The sequence below is a fragment of the Pinus tabuliformis genome, chromosome Q (assembly GCF_031772625.1).
Source record: "Pinus tabuliformis cultivar Carrire ecotype Pingquan chromosome Q, CPIR1, whole genome shotgun sequence".
NCBI classification, from domain to species: Eukaryota; Viridiplantae; Streptophyta; class Pinopsida; order Pinales; family Pinaceae; genus Pinus; species Pinus tabuliformis.
In genome coordinates, this window is record NC_142296.1 from 348,514,106 (window position 1) to 348,532,559 (window position 18,454).

Genomic DNA, 18,454 nt, shown 5'->3' on the forward strand with positions numbered 1-18,454 from the left:
TCTCGGATTCGCCGCAACTCATCAAGAGTGTTTTCATCTTCTAGCTACTTGTTACGCTACTCCAAGTAGTTGATTGTCCAATTGGCCGTTTCCAATTTCTGTTGCAACAAGCGATTTTCAGCCTTCTGTTGCTGAATGATCTCCTTTAGCTCCGCGCTAGGAGAGCTGATATCAAGGTTGATAATATCTATGTCCGGATCTCCTGATGGTCCCTCATCAAACATGGGTTGCTTGCCTCTGTCATGTACCTGTACCTGTGCTGTTGTCGAAAGCAAGGCCCCTTCTACACGAAGTGGAGATAACACTCGCTGTGCTGATGAAGAAGGCGAGACCCCTTCCACCTGATGTGGAGATAATACTCACCGTGCAGATGCAAATAAGGCCCTGTGGCCTCTCTGATATGTAATACATGCTGGAGTGCTGACATGCTCGGGCTCTGGAATGTCAAACTGATGTGAAAGCCCTCCCTCATCATGGACAATCTCAGGAGGTGGTCTTGGTACCGTGAAAAAGTCGCGAGAAATGAAATCCTCCCAAGCAATACCCTGCTGTGCCAACTGATGCATCACTATGATTTTAATCAGTGCATAATGATAAATACTCTTGTGCTGCTGTGCTGGGCTCTTCCTTTGTACCAAGGGCACCATACTTTCTATATTGCGACACATGAAAAAAGGAATGTTCATCATTCGTACCCTTGTGAAATGCATCAACAAACGAATATGGTACGAATAGAGACGTGAAAATCTGCCCTCACAAGTGAAATAGCGAATAATGAGTCTCATCAACGGTGCATACTCATCCCTTAGGAATCTGAAAGGAAAAATAGCAGTTAAGTGTCTCATACACCTGGGTTTGATATATGGCTCATAGTGAAATCTGTCTAACTGCTGGCGCTTATTCCATTCCTCCCCTACATTTGGTATCCCGATGGCTTGAGCAACAATCTCGGGTGATAGGGTGAAGTCCACTCCTGCAAGGTTCACATGACCATTCTGCAAATGTAGGACAAACAAGCGAGCTAGTTCTCTGTGATGTTGAATTTGTGAGATTCGCTCACAATATCCAAAACATGATTGGTACTGAAAACAGTTCATTGCAAGTGGACAAGATTGCAAATGAGCCAAAGAAGTGGGCTCCTCCCTGACATGCCGACCACCTTTACCGCCCTTGTGATGCCTCCTTGGCACTTCTATCTCTGGTGTTGAATCACTGTCATAACTCTACTCATAATCTGATTCGGTTTCTGACATAGTTTTGAAGACAGGATGGCTGAAATGTATATGCTGACTGTGCACACAATTGATTGCTGTTTGACTTTTTCAAATGTTGTATTTTTCTTGAGTTAAGAGAGAATTTGAGAGCTTGCTGGCAAGTCACTGGGCAAAAAACACAACGCGTAGTGCACCTTGCCCAACGCGTAGTGCCCCTCTGGTGCGTAGCGCCTGAACAAAATTACACTGAGAAAATCGCGCTGATGCGTAGTGCGCCCTGGGTGCGTAGCGCGCCTCTACTGATGCGTAGCGCGCCCTTGGAACTGCCCGATTCGCTCACTGATTTGTGAAATCGCCTTTGCAAGGATCCACTTTGCTTGTAAGAGATGAATGAGGTGTTAATGAAGAGGAATGTGCTTATATAGGCTCCTTTTTAATTTTTACTTGACCAAAACCCACTTTGTAATGTTTGAGTATTGACACTTTTTTGAATCTCTGACTTCTGGTTTCACTTTTTAAAATAAATTGGTTGAAATAATGATTTCTTCTGATGATTTTTGCAGGGATAGCTCTGAAATGCTTTGGCAAAGGAAACCAAGGCTGCGCTTCAACATTTGGAGAACTTGAAATTTTGACAATTTTTTACAAAAACGAGATGGTGACTTGTGTTTTTCAAAAACAGAGTTTTGAAAACAAAGTCCAAATTTAGCTGTACAATGATGAGAATTATTGAAATGATGCTCTATGAAGGACATCCCTCTGGCCTGCTGGTCCTTTATGACTTCTTAAGACAAAATTGACTCAACCCTAGACCTAAGACCTCAAAATTTTAAACAAGATGATGAATGACCCTTGAAGACTTTATTTATTTAAACAGACCTGAACCAGCAGTGCCAAACACGAGGGGAATAAATGACACAAAACTACTCCACCAGAGTTATGGCATGCCTAATGGAATGCAACTGATCACACTGATGGGACACCTAACCATGAAATGCAAAGAGCTTTGATCGCTGGTGAAGGGCTAGTAGACCGACTCTAACACAACCTATGCTTTCAGATCCAATAATCTTCTTTACTTGAGTTAGCTTACAATGTGCTTGCGAAGTGTGGAAGGCCCCGCACTACGGAGATGGTATACTCCTTATTTAGTTTTCTTTCTAAATTGCATTGATAAAACTAATATGTAGAATTTGTTATTTCATTTGTGTACTGCAAGTTTATGCCATTAAAAGTTGTTAATTGAAAGATTTGTATTTGTTGTGAAAGAGCCTTGTAAAAGTACTCAACCAATATCCATCTTAAAGATTAACAAACACACTTGTTATTTCATGATTTTGATTTCAGAGTTAATTCATAATTCATGATTTGGAATGCAGAATTCAATTAGTAATTAGCTGAATGAATCTTGTAAAAGAATCACTTACTATTTGATTTCTAGAACTACTCATCTTGAATATTGCTTTGAATAGTTAAGTCTTAGAATTTTTTTTGAAAGGGACTTTATAGAACAAAATTCTTGTAAAGGAATTGTAGAACCCTTAACAAAGGAATTAATACTATGTTTTTGTTACCTAGGCAATCAAAATTTCATTAGATTTGTTTTCATCTAAATTGATGCTTAAGTGCTTGAAAAGACAAGGAAGGACCTCTTGTAAGAGAGCATTGTTAATTTCATTTCACTAGGCTATCATTAGAACCCTAGATCCTTCTAGATCTATATACATTAGATGAGTGCCTCTAAGTGTACTTTCTCAGGTTGATAAAGGAATTAGAGCTTAACTTACCTTAGTAAGTAAAGTCCAAACATAAATCACATGCTAAAATGCAAAATAGTCCACAAATTAAAGTGGTGAGTTAATCCAACAACACACATTCAACAAGATTCGTACAATTGCATACAAAGTAGTTCATAAGCGAATGCATAAGTTAAATAACATACATTTCCAACACAACCAGAATAGTCCAACTACATTAACAACATATGCATGAAAGCATGCTGGCTTTGATATTATTATTATAAGTGAAGGTTCGATCCATACATACACCATTGATGACCACCAGCCCCAATAGTGGAACATTATAGTTAAGAACACCTGCTCCTCCAAAGAAGTATAATCGCTCTAAGCTATGGAGACGCCAAGGCTCTTCACAATAATCCCAAGCCTTCTCTAAGCCTAAGCCTAGTAAAAATATTGGCTCCCCAAAAGCCCATCCTATGAGTTATGAGGTTCTATTTATAACAAAGGGTGGGGTGACCCTTGACATTCCCCTTTGTGAATATTTGACTTCCCTCACGACTCTTCAACTTTTTTACAAATAACTCATTAAATAACATGATGAATTTTCACATTCTACTAATGACACTTGGAGTTTCACTTATAATATATTCACAAATAATATTACATTTTCCACATGTACCCATATAAGACAAAATAGGCTAGATACAATCTAATAAGACACAACACTATGACTCTAGAGTTTGGGGAAAGTCAAACTCAATAACATCCACTTGATGCTTTTCGGTCACACATCAGTGCCGAGCTTGGTACTATGTGATGGTGTCCCCAAACTATTTGATGGTGTCTTTATGGAAGCGGACTCTTGCCTCCATGGCATACGGGTATATGGTCTTGGAACTTGTATGCAACTCATCATGAAGCATGAGAAACATGATGTTGACCTTGATAGGACCACCGATGTACTTTTGCATGTTGTGTGCATTCAACTCCATGTCATCCCTGGTGGCCTCTCATCTTAGCTACTCCAAGTACTCATCAATCTCTAGCCAGAATTGGTTCTTGGGTTTTGCATTGGTGAGGGAATCGATTGATGGGATCCTGTGATTTCTCACCATGATATCCAAGCTATTGTACAACTGCGTATATGAGGCCTGTATGTTGCCGATGAAAGGGGGTGAGTTGCTTGTAGCTCTGGATCAACATTTAGACCTTCACTCTCCAGCTCTGCCTGAGGCTTCATCTTCTTCACTAAGTCAAGTGGGCCCCCTTTGTACCACATGGTCCACTCCTGTACATGGGAAATGACACCATGTATGTTCATGAGAATTTGAACAAACTCTTTGCTCTGTTGTTGTAGGCCGTGCACACAGACAACTACTTTATGCACGGTGACAAATTAGTCATAGAGCTTCCACATGGTATCACCAAGTGTTGATACTTCAACAAGTATCGCTGTCCTCATATCCCCCAATGTGGAAACTGATTTCTGCTCTAATGCTCGGAGTCGTTCTACCTCTTGTCTGGAAGCTTGCAAGTTCTTTGCCAGATGTTCATTCTCGGGTGTCAGGTAATGAACATTTGAGCTTGTTTCTCCTGCATAGGCCAAGCTAGCTCGAGAAATGGTAGCTGGATGTTTCTTGGTGTCAGACACTATCACCCTTTCCTTGATGAATGCAGGTGATGCATGATAATTCAGAAAGTTATTCCTTCGTATGTGTACAATCTTCTTCTGTAACTCGTCAAATGATAGATTGTAAACATCCATGACCAGATCATCATAAAGGAGAACAACATCTCCTTGTTCGCTTGAGACTGGTTCTGACACTAGATATGATGGAGACTGAGAGATGGCCTGTGGTGCTATTGGAATCAAGTCAATATCTTCATTCTACGGCTCCAGTTCCAACTCCATGTTTGTCACTTCAATCAATTGCTCAATCTGTTAAGCAAGCTCCCGATCCGGCATCTGTTCACTCTCTTCCTCAATTGCTGGATATTCCAGCTCATCAATTTGTATGGGCGTTGTTTCCTCTGTCAACACGCCTTCCCTTTGTTCTTCTTCCTGTTTCTTCTTTTCTTCCTATTCTTTTTTCCGCAACTCTTGTTCTTCCTTCGGTTCTTGTTCTGCTTTATGAGATCTCAGTTCAGCTACCTGCAAGCTCTTATTTTATATATTCCTCCGCTCCGCTGTCTATGTCCTTTGCTTCCTTTTTCTTTTTCTTCCTGCATGATGACTAAATATGATTTCACTTTGCAACTTTTTTCACCCTCTATTATGTCAACAAATTCCTCTTTCCCTGAACTTGTACTAGATTGCTGCCTTTTGCTACCGTTGCTAGACTTGTTTCCATTTTAGTGTTGACTCCTTTTCTATGAACAATTGAGTGTCCGCATATATTGGTAAGTTAATTCGGGCTTGCTCAACTACTTCCCTAGTACTACTTTCAGTGGTATCTCTTGAAGCAGCTCTCTTTGGTTCCATGGTACAATGACTGTTGGAGAGAAGTTCTTCACGAGTGTGGTACCTGTGGGATAGAAAGCACACTCATGGCAAGCAAACATTAGCTCTTGCGAATATAACTTCACAACATGATCAAGCAACAATAAGGGCATCCGATGAGAGGGATTGCATAATTTTGACTGACAGGCGTGATTGAAAGACTGTGTGAACTATGCACTACACAGTCCTAGTAGTTAGTGTGGAAGTTTGATGATTGGAACTTCGCAATGTGCAGTTCATTCTGGGCCAGAGCCTAGGAGAGACTGCGCATTGCGTAGTCTTATTGGATCCTAGAACTGTGAAATGCACAGTTGGAGCCAGCCCATGCCATGCTCTGCACAATTCTAGAGGCCAAGCTAGAGGCTTCAGTCTCCATATTGCATAGTGCAAGTTGTGCATAATGAGATCCGGGCAAGGGGAACCCAGATCTTCCCAAGGGAGTGTGAAAAACAAGTAGATCTGAAAGATGGTGTGAGGATGAGTGCAGATATGACTAAGTGTAGATGTATGCATGTGAAACAAGTGCAACAATTTAAAATGAAGGAAAACGAAGCATGCGAAGAGAGTTGCCACAAGGATGATCGTTGGTGCAAAAACGGGAAAACTCATGCGACACATGGGAAAGGAAATCTATAAGTTGAAACAACACTTCTACAAGGAAAAACAAGTTAAAATTCCAACACTCATGCAAAGAAACAAGTGAAACAACACTTATACAAACTAAACAACAAAAAGCAACATAAAAAGCAACAAAAGACGATAAAAGAAGAACTCACTTGGAAAAGCGACAACGATGCTCCGAAGGTTCCGTAATCTCCTCGAGAATGTTTGAGCTTGATGATCGAATGTACAAATGAGCTTTAGAGGCATCCATTACATAGAATTGAGCAAACTGGAATTTATGACATGTATGCCTGAGATCAAGGACAAAAGAGACACTTGCTGGAAACTTCTAAAGTTAGCAATGTGAAACCTTCAGGAAACTAATAATATATCCCTACATCTTGTGGATGCTTTTTTCCCTTTAGTTTTATTTCTTTTCTAGTGTGAGGGGGGGGGACCTGCCATGCATTTCCTGGAAATATTTAATAGTTATGGGAAGGATTGGGAAACTCTTTGGCTCATGCACTATGTAGTTTCCGAGCGCAGTGAGGTCTACGCAATTTCTGGGTTGAGTGCCTTTGGGCTGCCTCTCATGTCTGCGCAGTTTCCTAATTTAAGGTTGGATTTCATCTAGTCCTGTGCATTTCCTGAGCTCAAGGGTCAAGACAGTTAGGACTATGCAATTCCCAAGAGAAAGGCCAGTTTCCCTCAAGAATTGTGCAATTCTCTAAGGAAAACCTGGAATTGTCTAAAAACTAGGTCAAGAGATTGGATTGTGGGTCAGAAAATGAACCAAGTGAGCAAACACAAGACAATATGAAAGGAATAAATCTCAATCGAAGCGCAAGTACTTGTATCAGTGCAAGATAATCTGCTGTGGTTTAGAAGGGAGGCTCCAAAATCGAAGCATAGGAAAAATTTTGGAGGGTGGTTGTAGCCACTACAACATTGGCAACACATTGGTAGAACTCTAGCTCTCTGTATGGACCTTGTCTCGTGCAAAGAGAGTCTAACTCTTCTAAAAGTATTGTTTAGTTCTTCAATTATCATAGCTTCTTCACTTAGCTTGATTTAAAGATGTAGTCCCTACCATTCTCTTTATCAGCAGCACACATACCAAGCCAAGTCAAATGAGTTGTTTCGATTGGGGATGAGGGGTATATAGATGCACAAGTAAAATAGACTGTCAAAGTTTTAGTTTCATCTCTGGTGTTGCTCCATTGCCAACATGCCTAGACAATACCATTACAGAGCAACTTCAAGAACACAAGCATTGCTTCACTGTTAGAGAGCCTAGGCGGTACCCCAATGGAGTTACTTGCTTCACCTCTCTGCATAGGAAGCTTGTCTCTTCTTTCACCTTTTATTTTATTTTTTTCATTTTTCAAAGAATTGTGCATAGGCACTTATTTATTTCATGAGGCGGAAATGGGATCCCGACTTTTGGAGAGCATAATAGGTTGTCCCTTCAGAGAAGGATATTTATAAATACCTTTGACATACTTGTTAAGGTTTCCCCCATCTCCTTACTCTACTTGACTGAGTTGACAAGGGTTAACCGAAAATAGAAAACCGATTACAGTAGGTGGTACTAGTTAAGAGTGCAAGCATCGTGATTTCACCATGACTCTCTCTAAAAGGAACGTATTTTCCATCAGGGTATCATCGACTAGAATAAATGCAAGATTCACATAAAGAGAGGGAATAGATAGATAACCAAGTGTTGATAGATGTACAAGTTCCTCTTGGATTTCACCCTGCTTGTCTAAGTGGCTAAACACGGTTTCATGAAAAAACTTTTCACCCTGCTTGTCTAAGTGGCTAAACACGGTTTCATGAAAAAACTAACCTATGGGTGAAAAAGAAATAAGAAAAGGAAAGAAGCAAGACAAAGCAAAACAAAGTAAGTAAATCAGAAAACAAACAAGAAAATAAAACATTACTCCTACTCCTAGCGTAAGCAGAGCATAGGCCAACTCACGTAAAGTGATATTTCCAATGCAGCCACCGGCACATTGGTTGGCCCATGTAGGTGAAAACATGATTGACAAGAAATATATGCAAGTAAACCAAGCAATAAAGATAAAACAATGTAAACCAATTCATTCGAAGCTTTAATGCATCCACAGAAAAGAAAAAATTGAAAGCACATGAAAGGCACTCTGCGGATGTATCATGGTGTCTTATCACATTGCGCATGGAATACAAGCATGTACACACATTCAAACTTGACAAACGAGAAAACATAATGAAATAAGAAAAATTCTATTTTGCAACAGGCTTGCTACGTATGATTCCTCCAATGCATGAGCAATATGATCGTGTGATTCTGGTGGAGGATGCGAAAACTGTGACATAAATTAATTTTCATTGTAAATGATAGAGTGATGAGGAGCTTGGAAAGATTCAACAGATTTCTAATCCGAAGTGGAACTAACCTCAAGGCTACGAGAACCTAACATAACCATCAACTTGGGTTGAAGTGCCTTGACAACTTGAGGAGTTTCCAATTCATTAGAAGCTGGATCATCAAAGACCAGTGGCTTAGAAAGATCAACAATAAACAAAACAGAATTGTGATCAGATGAATGAATAAGAATATCACAACATCCACGACCAAAAAACTCAAGATGATGGACAGTGACATCCTCATGATTTGACGAATCATAAAGAGGGGATGATGAAAAATGAGAAATTTCACCCTCCATGTTTCCAGAAATGTAAGATGAGAGATTGGATGGATTTGGGAAGATAGATTTGTCCTCTTCGCAATCAAATGAAAAACTAGCATCCCACGTGTTCTACGAATGATCAGAAATAGAAATGGATGGAAATGGATTTTCATAAGCTGGAACAAAAATAACAAAATTGTGGAAGATGTTAGGATAAAGCGGATGAGGTGCAGATAAAAGGAGGTCATCCTTCACAATAGATTATTGTTCAGACTACCACACATACTCATAAAAAATGATAACGCAGGTTGGCAGTTCAACAACAACTCCGTCAAGTACCTAATCCTCATGAACATCACATGGGAGATCCAAGACGGATGAACACAACACACAAAAATCCAAAGGATCAAAGGGATAGCAGGACGGAGGCTGAGGAGATAAGATAACATGACAACCATCAAGGTTACAATCCAAATCTACGCAGAAATCCTGAGGAGGAGATGGTGACAGATCAACAGGTGAATTCTCAACTTCTCCCACCTCGACCTACAGAGCTAGAGTTGTTTGATGAGAAAGGGAAGAAGGCTCACTTAGGACATCAAACTTGTCCGTCTTAGATTTAGAAGCTTTAACAGTGAGGTATGTTGGGAGAGGTTCAAAATATTCTAACTCATGTGGATCTTAGAAATGTGAATAAGACATTGAAATCTTTCCTCCAAAAATTCCCAATTAACTTCATCTTCAGAAAATTCATAACAATATTGAAGAAAGAGATTGTGAAAATCTTGATGAGATTCGTCAGATGATTTTCACAATTTTAATTTTTTTTGATTAAGGGCTTTACGGTCGTAAAGAACTAAAGAATGACACACTTTTCTAAACAAGTGATAGAAAGAGCGTATAGAGGCTGTAGGAAATGTGTGACACCATTGCTTTGCACGCCCTTCAAACGTGAAAGCAAAAAACCCAGAGGCAATGTCATTTGACGGGACATCATGCCTATCACAGAAGCCAACAAAAGCGACTATGTGCTTGAAAAAGGTTGTTCCATCCTCGCCGTTGAACTTATATCTAGACAAATCATCTATAATTCTCGCGGGCACTTCGAAATCAACACAGTTAGAGAAATATGCCAGGGTTATGATTTGGACAGAAGTCATGAAATATGTGTAGAAATTAAAAATAGAGTTCAAGGGCTCAACTTGTCATCTGACCCTCCTTCTAGCGCTAGAAATGTTGACGTGCTAGACCAGCCAACATTCAGGGGATCTCCCCGATATGAAGTCCCAACTAGACCTCAAACCGTTTGGAGTAGGAGTCCCAACAGTGGGTGGTAATGTAATGCCTTGACTGTGGTAGCGCACAGAGGTAAGTATGATAAATTTGGGTGAGAGCAAGTGTGTGACCCCACGGAGAGTCAAGTGCGATGCATGAAGGTTCTAACACATGGAGGGGAAAAGGAAGTGTGCTCCTTAGAAGCCTGTAATAGTATGCAGCTTGAAAGGAACACATGAGTGGAATGAAATCACATGCTAAAATGCAGAATAGTCCACAAATTAAAGTGATGAGTTAATCCAACAATACGCATTAACCAAGATTTGTACAATTGCATACAAAGTAGTTCATAAGAAAATGTGTAATTTAAACAACATACATTGCCAACGCAACTAGAATAGTCCAACTACATTAACAACATATGCAAGAAAGCATACTGACTCTGATATTATTATTATAAGTGAAAGTTCCATCCATACATATGCCATTGTTGACCACCAGCCCCAATAGTGGAAATTACAGTCAAGAACACCTACTCCTCCAAAGAAGTATACGTGCTCTATGCTATGGAGAAGCCAAGTATCTTCACAATACTTCCAGGCCTTCTCTAAGCCTAAGCCTAGCTAAAATCTTGGCTCCCCAAAGCTTGTCCTATGAGTTATGAGGTTCTATTTATAACAAAGGTTGGGTTGACCCTTGACATTCCCCTTTGTGACTCTTTGACTTCCCTCGTGACCCTTCAACTTCTTTACAAATAACTCATTACATAACATGATGACTTTTCACATTCCACTAATGACACTTAGGATTTCACTTATAACATATTCACAAATAATATTACATTTTCCACATGTACCCATATAAGACAAAATAGGCTAGAGACAACCTAACAAGACACAACACTATGGATCTGGAGTTCCATCTCAGCAACATCCACTTGATGCTTCTCAGTCACACATCGGTGCCAAGCTTGGTACTATGTGATGGTGTCCCCAAACTATTCGATGGTGTCTTTCTAGAAGCGAACTCTTGCCTCCATGGAATATGGGTATATGGTCTTGTAACATATATCCAACTCATTCTGAAGCATGAGAAGCATGATGTTTAACTTGACAGGACCACCGATGTACTTCTGCATCTTGTGTACGTTCAACTCTATGTCTTCCCTGGTGGCCTATCGACTTCGCTACTCCAAGCACTCATCGATCTCTATCTGAACTTGGTTCTTGGGTTTAGCATTGGTGAGGGAACCGATTGATGGGATCCTATGCTTTCTCACCATGAATTCTAAACTATTGTACAACCGTGCATATGAGGTTTGTATGTTGCCGATGACTGGGGGTGAGCTACTCATAGCTCTGGATCAACATTCAGATCTTTGTTTTCTCCATCTTTGCCCATGGCTGCATCTTCTTCGCTAAGTCAAGTGGGGCCCCTTTGTACTACATTGTCCACTCTTGTACATGGGTTATGGAAACATGTGTGTTCTTGAGAGTTTGAACAAACTCTTTGCTCTGCTGTTGTAGGCCATGCACACAGAAAACTTTATGCACGATGAAAAATCTATCATAGAGCTTCCGCATGGTATCACCAAGTGTTTATACTTCATCAAGTATTGTTGTCCCCATCTCCCCCAATGCAAAAACTACTTTCTGCTTTGATCCTCAGAGTTGTTCTGCCTCTTGCTTGGAAACCCGCAAGTTATTTTCCAGTTGTTCATTCTCAGCCATCATGACTGAACATTTGATCTTGTTTCTCCTGCATAGGCCAAGTTGGCTTGGGAAATGACAAATGTATGTTTCCTGGTGTCCGACACTATCACCCTTTCCTTGATGAATACAGGTGATGCGTGATCCTTCAGAGAGTGCTTCCTCCGTGCTTGTACAATCTTCTTCTGTAACTCATCAAATCATAGATTGTACACATCCATGACTAAATCATCATCAAGGACAACGACATCTCCTTGTTCTCTTGGGAGTAGTTCTAACACTAGATGTGGAGGAGAATGAGAGATGATCTGTGGTGCTCTCAGCATCAGGTCAATGTCTTCATTCTGCGGCTCCTTTTCCAACTCCATGTTTGTCACTTCAATCAATTTCTCAATCTGCTGAGCAAGCTACCGATCCTGCATTTGTTCACTCTCTTCCTCAACTACTAGCTGTTCTAGCTCATCAACCTATATGGGTGCTATTTCCTCCATCATTGTGCCTTGCCTTTGTTCTTCTTCCTACTTCTGCTTTTCTTCCTGTTCTTTCTTCCTCATCTCCCATTCTTCCTTTGGTTCTTATTCCACTTGGTGCAATCTCAATTATGATACCTACAAGCTCTACTTTTCTCTCTTCCTCCGCTCTGCTGTCTCTGTCCTATGCTTCCTTTTGCTTCTGCTGCCTGCATGACAATTGAATCTCATTTCACTCTACAAGTTTGTTCTCTGTCTATTATGTCAAAAAATTTCTCTTTCCCTGATCTTTTACTGGATTGTTTCCTTCTGCTACTGCTGCTAGACTTTTTGCCATGTTAGTGTTGACTCCTTTTCTATGAACATCTAAGTGTCTACATATATTGGAAAGTTAACTGGTGCTTGCTCAATTGCTTCCCCAATACTGATTTCAATGGTCTCTCTTGAAGCAACTCTCTTTTGTGCCATGGTATAATGAATGTTGGAGATAAGTGCTTCACGAGTGTGGTACCCATGGGACAAAAAGGACACTCATGGAAAGAAAACATTAGCTCTTGCAAGTCTAACTTCACCGCATGATTAAGTAGCAATCAGGGAGGGATTGTGTAATTTTGACTGACAAGGGCGACTGACTAACTGTGGGAACTTCTCACTGTGTAGTCCCAATAGTTAGTGTGGAAGCTTGATGACTAGAACTACGCAATGCGTAGTTCAATCTGGTCTAGGGCCTAGGAGAGACTGCACATTGCATAGTCTTAGTGGCCAAAGATGGGAGACTGGCTCTTGGAACTACGCAGCGCGTAGTTGGATCCAACACAGGCCATGCTATGCGCAATTCTAGAGGCCAAGGCAAAGGCTTGAGTCTCCAAATTGCGCAGTGCAAGTTGCGCATAGTGAGATCCGGGCAAGGGGAACCTAGATCTATCCTGTTATCACTGAAAATTCTAATGCCAAAATTTCAAAACCGCTCACATTAGTTTGATGCACATAAATCCTTTTCAGCAGTTTCGCAGCGCAACATGCTTTAAAGTGATTTCGTAGCGTATAATTCATATTTTGCACTGGCTGCGCTATGAAATTGGGGATTTGTTCGAATCCATAGCCATTCTTTCACAGCTGTCATATCCATCAAAATCCATCAACAGTTGTCAGCCTATACACTCCGTCTATCAGATCCGACCGCTTATCCTCGGAAGGCAGGCACTGCTAGTCAAATTGGTCCATCAACAAATGAAGAGGATCAAGCCTCTGTTCCTATATCCCTTTATTCCCGTGCAAAATGTTGAAGGATCAGAAAGGCTTCTATCTATGGGAAATTACCTGGCTGGGATCTCCGCTCTATTATAAATGTACCATTAAATTAATGTCACGGGAGTTTCCTTTGCGGCTTCCAATTGTTTGATGACAAATTGATGCACTGGAGAAGGTTCATTGTATTTGGGATTTATTCATCTCAAGACTGGTAAGGGTTTTTAAATTTAGTGTTCTTGTTCATAGGGTTGTGTGCATTAGAGGCAAGCTTCCAACAGACGGTGCACGTTTGTCGAAGGCTGCAAAAAACTGTTGACTCTTGGGACTCGCAAGCTATATTGTGTTGAGGGAATTTGTAGTCACTGTTTTGTTGGATTTTATACAGTGAGACCCTACTACAACTTGAGGCAGGAGACCAAGTGCTCAGGATTCTGTAAACAAGATGATTTGAACAGCTCATCAATAACATTAAGAGGCAGAGCAGGAAATATATTACAATTCCGTCTGGTCCAATCCTGGAGGTAATCGTATCCAGAATGAGATATATTTCAAGCCAAATTTGGATGGAGAAGGTGGAGAATGTGTCGGTTTCGAATCCTTTCCTGCCGCTTGCAACTTTGCGTTGCATTAGCACACAATTCAAGTCTGGAGTTTGAATTATAAAGACCTGGGTTCAACACCAATGAAAACAATTCTTGAACCATTTTCTTGACTTCAGGACATGTCGGCACGCCAATCTTTATGCTTTCTTTAAGAGTTTCACCACAACCATGAGTCATGTCACAGGGCTTCCTCCTGCAGCACTGGAAGAGGATTCCCCTGGAGTTCTCTTGAAGAGAATTCGTGAACTGGAAGAGAGCCATGAGCACATGCGACAAGAAATGTCCAAATTGCTGGACGACACATACAGCCACCACCTCCACCGTCATCATAATAGACCCCAGCCTTTCATTTACCTGAAAATGGGGCTCAGAGAAGTCGACGGTTCGAATCCCCTCCGGAGACGCAATTGCTTTCTCCTCAGAGATCCTGTTTGGTCGCCGCCAAGAGAGCCGACTTCGATTTAAGAAGAAAAAGGGCAGTGAAAGATCAACTCTAGGCCAACATGAAGAGCCGGGAGGCTCTCCTTGGTGTAGAGAGGGTTCTGCTGAGAATAGAGGAGAGGCAAGCGGTTCTTCCTTCGAACGGGTGGCGGTTAAACACTATAACAAAATTTTGCAGTCCATGGGCCAACCTGTATACATTGTGAACCCTTCAGGTCAAATTACGGTTTGGAATCAACTGCTCTTCCAGTACTTGTTATCACTGTGGATATTATTTCTGCATTCTGGCTTGGACGAACTTCAGGTCTAGTTGAGTCCGATGGAACTCCAACAGGTGGCCTTTTTGGCACAGCCGTAGCTACTATGGGAATGCTTAGTACTGCAGCATATATTTTGACAATGGATATGTTTGGGCCAATAGCTGATAATGCAGGTGGAATTGTGGAAATGAGTCAACAGCCTGAAAGTGTAAGAGAAATTACAGATCTTCTTGATGCAGTCGGGAACACCACAAAAGCAACCACCAAAGGCTTTGCAATTGGATCTGCTGCATTAGTTTCTTTTCTTTTATTCAGTGCCTATATGAAGTATCAGCTTATGCTCATCAACCATTTACGCAGGTTGATATAGCTATTCCAGAGGTATTTCTTGGAGGTCTATTGGGATCGATGCTTATTTTCCTATTCAGTGCATGGGCATGTTATGCAGTTGGTCGAACAGCCCAGGAAGTTGTTAAGGAAATGCGGAGGCACTTTATAGATCGACCTGGCATAATGACAAATCAAGAGAAGCCAGGTTATGCGCGTTGTGTTGCAATAGTAGCAACTGCTTCACTTCGGGAGATGATAAAGCCTGGTGCTTTAGCAGTTGTATCTCCTGTTTTAATTGGTGTCTCATTTAAGATTCTGGGTCAGTATACAGATCAGCCTTTACTTAGTGCCAAAGTTGTTGCTTCAATGCTAATGTTTGCAACGGTCTCTGGTATTCTCATGGCCTTGTTTTTGAATACTGCTGGAGGTGCTTGGGATAATGAAAATTGAAGATCTGAAGGCACAGTTAGTCGAAGGGAGTTTTTGGCAATCAAATGTTTGGGTGATAAAGGTCTCGGGTCAAAGGCAAGCTGTTTCAAATAATTCAGCAGTTTCGTAGCGCGCTACGAAACTGCTGTAGGTGATGATTTTAACGCAGACAGGCAGTTTGGTATTGAGAGCGGGAATTTTTGAAAGGGAGACACCTAAAGGATATGCAAGAGACCAGATGGAGTTACCATAGCCATTCAGATCAAGACAGGTGTACCTTAAAAAGGGTGGAATATTTTAACTCAAGTTAAATTTCTGTTATAAAGCCACTTTATCACCGTTCATAGGGTATTAAATGAGTTGCATACAAGGAACTTTGGCCTGCACACTTGTCCATCGATGAAGCCTCCAACACATCAGGAACATGGTAGTGTTCTATATTTTTGGGTTATTAAAGGCTAGAAGACATGCTGCTGTATATTCGAACAATTTGAGGAGAACTGGAACCGAGAAGCAAGGGACATCTCCTAACACCACTAAGCAGTTAAAGGATTCAGCGTTCAAGGTCGATATGGAGTATTAAACATCCAGCTCAGCCAGATCAAAAAGGGACCAGGTGTCAAAGAACAAGGAGAAATCATTATGCATGGAAGATAGAGTTAGAGTCATAGTCAAATTAGAACTCTTTAAAACTCCAGTTAGCACTTTATTGTATTTAATAGTTAGTTGCATAGCAGATAGGTGTCATCAAAAGTAGTTATCGAATTCCCCTCATGCTGGAGGAGGAATCTCGAATTAGGTAGAATAAGAATTCTATATATAGCTAAGACAGTGATGTAATGAGGGTTGGATATTTTATAAAACAGAGGATTGTTTTGGCTTATGTAAAAACAGAGTTCAGTAATATAAATGACTGTTTTACTTCTCAGGATTCATAAGGGATTTTCTTGTTCAGAATGTGTGATGGTATATTTTCTTTAGTGTTCTTTTACAGTTGTACAAATGCATAATCACTCAGAATTCATTGATCATGCTCTGACTTCCTGTATGTCTTTGTAAACTATGGTTTTATATAAGTGGTATTCTGAACATCCAAATGCTAAATGCCCTGACTTCTATGTAAGGCATCATCATTGTTTGCTGTAGTATGTTTGACTCCATAGGCCCAATGGAAACTTATGTAATGTTTGTCCAGCCTTCATTATTTGTCAATGTTATTCACAAGAGTTAGCCATCTTACTAATAGTCAAAATCAATAATCCTTTGAGAGAGCCCTCTCAGGCTAAGGAGGCTAAGCCTTAGTCAAAAGATTGGTGTGAAATAGTTACTCGAAGTCTTCCTGGGTTGCAGCCTTCCAGGGCTTGATTTTGAGATAACATATCCAAGGGAGTGTGAAAAACAAGAAGATATGAAAGATGGTGTGAGGTTGAGTGCAAATATAACTAAGTGTAGATGTATGCATGTGAAACAAGTGCAAAAATTGATTAAAATGAAGGAAAATGAAGCATGTGAAGAGAGTCGCCACAACAGCGACCGTTGGTGCAAAAATGGGAAAACTCATGTGACACTTGGGAAAGGCAATATATAACTTGAAACAACAATTATACAAGCTAAAACAAGTTAAAAATCTAGTAGTCATGCAAATAAATAAGTGAAACAACACTCATACAAACTAAACAACAAAAAGCGACAGAAAAAGCGGCAAAAGACGACAAAAACAAAACTCACTCGGAAAAGCGAAGACAATGCTCTGAAGGTTCCTTGATCTCCTCAGGAATTCTAGAGATTGATGATCGAATGTACAAATGAGCTCTATAGGCATCCATTACATAGAATTGAGCAAATTGGAATTTATGACGCGTATGCCTGAGATCAAGGACAAAAGCAACACTTGGTGGAAACTTCTAAAGATAGCAATGTGCCACCTTCGGGAAACTAATAATAGATCCATCCTTCTTAGGGATGATTTTTTTCCCTTTAGTTTTCTTTATTTTCCACAGGGTGGAACCTGCCATGCATTTCCTAAAAAGATTGCATAGTTCTGGGAAGGACTAGGCAACTCTCTGGCTCATGCACTGCGCAGTTTCTGAGCATAGTGAGGTCTGCGCAATTTATGGGCTGCCTCTCATGTCTGTGCAATTTCCTAGCTCAAAGCTGGCTTCCATATAGTAATACACATTTCCTGAGCTCAAGGCTCAGGAGAGTTAGGACTGCGCAATTCCCAAGAGCAAGGTCAGTTTCCCTCAAGAATTGCGCAGTTGTTTAAGGCAAGTCCGAAACTATCGAAAGACCAAGCCAAGAGATCAGCTTGTGGGTTATAAAATGAACCAAGTAAGTAAGCACAAGCCAAGATGAAAGGAATAAAGCTGATTCGAAGTGCAAGTACCTAGATCAATGCAAGATGAGCTGTTGTGGTTTAGAAGGGAGGCTCCAAAATCGAAGCATAGTCAAAATTTTGGAGGGTGGTTGTAGCCGCTACAATAGATCCATATCCACTTTTTGAGGGGTTTTGGAGGGGAAAGTTGCCCCTTTCAAGGAGGATGCTTCCCCATATATTTTTATAAGTACTAATTTGATTTTTTCTCTTGGGGGATGTATGTCTTAGTCTTCTTGTGGAGAAAACTTGTTATTTAGCAACCCCACTTTCATTTCTAGCAGGGATGTACTTGGATTGATTCAAATAATGAAGTTTGGTTTCATTTTTAGCTTTTAAAGCTTGTTTTCCTTCATTTTACTCTAGGTATCCTTGGGCTTAGCCATCCCCAGAACCTCATATCTCTCTTGTACAATTTCTTTATTTCCTTTGAATGTCTTTTTCACTTGCATCTCATATTTCTACATTTAGTGTTCATGCCTCTTTTGTTGTAGGTTACATTGGTTAAATTATTGAAGTGAGTTTCTTTGGAGGTTATTTATAGAGTCACAAGCATGATGCATCCTTAGGACAACTTTGAAA

The 18,454-nt window shown here is 40.5% G+C and overlaps 1 pseudogene; it reads left to right on the top strand.

The window, feature by feature from the left end:
- Window positions 1-14,541: 14,541 nt before the first annotated feature.
- LOC149219615 (pyrophosphate-energized membrane proton pump 2 pseudogene) lies at window positions 14,542-15,519 on the top strand (annotated as a pseudogene).
- The last annotated feature ends 2,935 nt before the right edge of the window (window positions 15,520-18,454 follow it).